The following is a 5043-nucleotide window of genomic DNA, read 5'->3' as shown; positions in this document are numbered from 1 at the left end:
GATTACAGATTTGACAATTCATGGTGCAAGATGTTCATCTAGAACTTTGCAGAGCTATTAGATACAAAAGACAAAAATTCAGTTTTGGGTCTGACCCCCCAAAGGGGCCAGGAGTGGAGATTGTAATGGTTCCATCTTTAAATTGTTGTAACCTATGATTTAAGTTGCATTTTATGGGAATTACTACAGCAGGAAGCACCCAAACCAATGGAGGACAAGCCTTTCAAGAAGAAGTGCAAGTGCAGCAGTGACCCGACCTGAGCTGGTTTTGGTGCCCAGTAACTCCACGCAACACACCACCTCTCCTGTCCTGAGCGACCACAAGAACGGATGGAGACCAAAGCCGTGGACTAAATGATATCTGTGTATTTTATCAAAGGATGGAAAGGAGGGGGTGGAGGTTAATGAGGTTGTATTGGATAGTGTGGAACCTGACCATGGGCTGGGAGGGGGCACAGCCGGGACACCTGACCCCGACTGACCAGTGGGATATCCCATACCGTATGGCGTCATGCTCAGTATATAAAGGTGGGGAAGAAGAAGGAAGGGGGGACATTTGGAGCGATGGCATTTGTCTTCCCAAGTAACCGTTACACGTGGCGGAGCCCTGCTTTCCTGGGGATGGCTGAGCACCATGGCTGAATTAATTCCTTGTTTTGCTTTGCTTCCGCGTGCAGCTTTTGCTTTACCTATTAAACTGTCTTTATCTCAAACCATGAGTTACCTCACTTTTACTCTTCCGATTCTCTTCCTCATCCCAGCAGGGGGGAGCGATCGAGCAAGTGGCTGCGTGGTGCTTGGTTGCTGACTGGGGCTGAACCACAACATTATTCAAGACAGATCCCATGAAAAAAGATTACATTTGCCCATTTGCTCAAGAAAGTGATGATGCACTGAATGAACATGAGGGTTGTTTTTTTTAAGAGATGACTACTTGGGCTCTACAATTTAATAAACATGCAATACTTATATTTATGCTTTTGATATCTTTCCCTATCTGACTACAGAGTCAGTTTGATTAACTGGTATGTGGCTAAACCTTTTACAAGCTTCAGGTTTTTCTTCATCTTCTATATATTCTATTTGCATATTTTAATATTAATGCTAAGAAAGGCCAGTGAAACATGAGACTTGAAGACTTGACAAAAAGAAAATAATCCAGCAGTTTAGCACTTAAATTTGACCATAAATAAGGTGAGCAAACATCTTTTTCCCTCCATGCATTGCAGATTGACTTAGCAATAAATATGAAGGTTTATATTATTGCGACTAAATTGCAGGACTTCATAATCAGTTTTTAATTTGGTATCTGTGCTCCTAAAGTTATGCTGTTGTTCATCAGGTTTCTGCATCAATTAACAACCACACCTCCCTTCCTGACTAAAGGGTCTATTTCACAATTAATCTTCAATTATCTTCTGTGAAAAGGGCACATTTACCAGCGTCAGTGATCTCATAAAGCTAAATCAGTGCTAATAATCTTAAGATGGGCATGTAAAATGCCATATAACTTACTACGCACTCAAGAGCACAAAACCTTTTTTCAGTTGCTGCTTTTTTAGAAAACCCTTGACATGATTTATCCACGGATGAAAACAAAGTAACTTAAGACAAGTGCTTTTGTAGACTAATATTTTAAAAATAATAGTAATAACGAAGCAACCATTTATGATCTGTAAGCTCTGACTGTTTAAGGAATCAGATGCTGAAGAGATGTTTTGTCCCGTTACAGGGGTCCCCCGCGGTGGCTGCTGTTTGTGAAACCGTGCTCCCTCAAATACAGACCATGCTGCAGGAGAACGCTATCCAGCTGCCCGGTCGTTGGCATTCACAGTGCAGTGCCACACTGCTCATCTTTTATGTGGCATTCCAACTCTGTTGGGGTAGAAGAGCAGCATCTTAAAGCATGTACGCAGATCATTTGATTCCCTACATGCTACCTTTATGTCTACTTAGAAGCAACCTGAAGTCAACCATCAAAACTCCCATTCACTGCGATTGATAATTACAATAATTTCAGGCAGCAAAGAACATATTTTATAACATAGCTCAAAACAAGGTTATGCAAGGCACTAAGTCTCTTAGGCAAAATACTTTTCTGGGAGCAAGTACTGTAATGAAAACAGTATTACAAACAGAACTAATTCTTTTCTGAGGAAATGCCTGTGATTTCTCTCTCAAAAGTGGCATCTTGAAGTCTAATTATTATTCTCTATGAAATCACCATAAAAATAACATCAAAGGCTCTAATCAGAAATAATAGATACTTTTGGCTCTCTGGAGAGTCACGCCTTTTTATTTACCTAATACAAACACAATCAACCCTCCTCCTCAAAAAAGGACTGTGCTTCATCTATACGGACAACCAAAATTCATTAGAAAATACTTCTGTTGCAGTCCAGAATATAATCAGGATCTTTTTCCTCATGGTGACCAACACCCAGAGTATAATTTTTTTTCCGAAGTGGCTGATCAAAAACCTGTAAAATTATTTTAAGGTTTCATAAATAATTCATAACTGCATTTTACATACAAATTGCCTCTTCTTCCATATGAAATATTGGGGTTTTTTTCAATGAAAAAAATCAAAGAGCTATTTGTAAGTGAACAACAAAACAGTTGTATAACAAATATTTTAAATACACTGGATTTTGTAGTATTTTAAATACTACAAATCAATGCAGGAACCACATAATTTAGCTGAGCTATTTTTAACATCAGGAGTAATAGTACAATATCTTAAAAATTAATTAGCACTTGTGTAATCAATCACGTGCAGTCTCTCTTATGATATACATATATTTTATTTTATTTTTGTAAACAGCTTAATTTAATTTTCTTAGAATCCTTCTCTTTTAATTTCAAATTTAATTGGGCTGTAATTACTAATCTCTTTCATATGCATAGTAAACCCGTTCCATCTTTGTCACACTACACATTAAAGTTAGCATATGCAACTTCTTGATACAGACCTTGAAGTAATAACATTTGACAGTTCAACACACAAGAAAATGAACTTTTAAAGGTGACCTGGAAAACCAATAGGAAAACAAAGCTCAGTTCAGAAATAAATGCCATATGCCTCCAGAAAGCAGCCAGTAGAAGAGAGCTACGTTCTAGTTTACCATTACTTCTAGCAGGATTTCTTTGCTGCCAATCAACTGTGAAAGTAGCATTCCACAACGTCACCGAATGGACTTCGTACATTTGACTGTATCAGCTCTTCTGGTGGCATACGAAACACATTTCTAATTAAACCTGATTTACATTCAGCTCTCCTAAGTTATGCCTCACGAAGGCATGACTTCTGCATGAAGTAGCCTTTTACTGTTCAGTGCTCAGCAGAAATACATGGGAGCCACGCAAGCGTACGCAGTCAGCAAGGAATCACGTCTGCGGGTGACAAAACCACAAGTGTTGGGAGTACCAGTAAAAAAAGATAGATACAGGTCTAGAAACATTTGTCCTATCAATCAACTATTACTGTATTGGACATTTTTCTTCAATATTAAGGACTGATTTTTCTTTATTCATGTCACATGGGATTTTGCAAGCCTCACCAAAGCTTAGGCAGACTGTAGAACTAGGAAATGATCCTTGACATGAAAGAGGAGAGGCAAACAATAAGGAACAACTTCTGGTATCGGTCCAGATCCACAGGGTTGCACAGTAGGACTAGGAAGCAAATGTCCTTGCAGGTGAGCTTTTTTTTGTTTCCAGACCAGGCAAAGTGAGGTATTCAGTGCCTTAAAGATCTAAGTATAGCAGGATTAAAACTTATTTTTACAGTTCCACTAGCCTATGACTTTACAAAGAACAAGACAGCACATCCAGGTTTTGCCAACTGTCTTTCTCTCATTACCTGCTTTTGCTTCTCTGTGCTCAAATAAATCACAAGTTCACCAAAAAGCCAAATGAAATTAACTGAAGACAACTCACATGCATTCTGAGACAGTTAAGTTACCTTTTGAACAGGATATATATATTCTAATTTATATACTCCATTTGCTAAAAGACAATAGGAAAATGTTGCTGCCGCAGGTAACTGATTACAGACAGGTGAAATTTACTCAGGTCGCTGCCATCATTTAGTGAATGCACACTGTAACCTTCTCAGCTGTATTTAATGAAGGTTTTCGTTTATGATCAAATCTACACTGCACTATTTTGCTGCCATTTTACTCCCAATACTGTTGATTCTAGAGGAAATCAATCATACTTCAAGAAATACATAGGAAACATTGCTATTAAAGACAATGCACTTGACTACCAACAAAGAAAGGGAAGGGGTAGAAAAGGGGTTAAAAGGAAATGAGAAAAAAAGGTGAAAAACAAGAAAGGGAAAAAAGGCAATAAATGGAAAAAAAGGAAAGGAAAAAAGACGAAGGAGAAAAAAGAAAATTATAAATCTCGGAAGAGAATTTAAGACACAATATTTTAATAGAACAAGGTCTGCAGTAATATCACAAATTAACATGTGGAAATTATCTCTGCTGCTGTTGCAAAATATCATTTGGTTTCTAAGTAACAACCAAGGGAAAATCAGGAGTAACAATACATAATACATCATTTTACTTAATAAGGACCACATTTATTAACTTCATCCTTTAAAAAAGATTGATTTGTGTGTGTCCATGTGTATGTAAACGAACACATACAGAAATACTTCACTATGCATTTCATTAGCAACTAAGTATAAAACCAGCACTAAGTATACACAAAATCAGAATTATTTTAATTGTTGTAAAAATCGTAGCAGGAAAATTAAACCTATAATAAAATTTACTTACAAAAGAAACACCCTTCAAATTATTAAAAGTAGAATTATTATTTTAAAACCTTATCTAATAGATATAAATAAATTAAATGCCTTTTCTAAAAACATTTATACTGAAATGAGGTGGATTAGGTGGATTTTCCTACTTACAGGGGACATGAAATGACTACATCAGTTAAATATTAAAAACTCAAGGTCTTCTAAATAGTCTGATTTGCTGCACTGCCCAATATATTATGCCAAATATTCAACAAAAAAGCTTCACA

The sequence above is a fragment of the Phalacrocorax carbo genome, chromosome Z (assembly GCF_963921805.1).
Source record: "Phalacrocorax carbo chromosome Z, bPhaCar2.1, whole genome shotgun sequence".
Classification (NCBI taxonomy): Eukaryota; Metazoa; Chordata; class Aves; order Suliformes; family Phalacrocoracidae; genus Phalacrocorax; species Phalacrocorax carbo.
Note: the sequence above shows the minus strand (reverse complement) of the source record.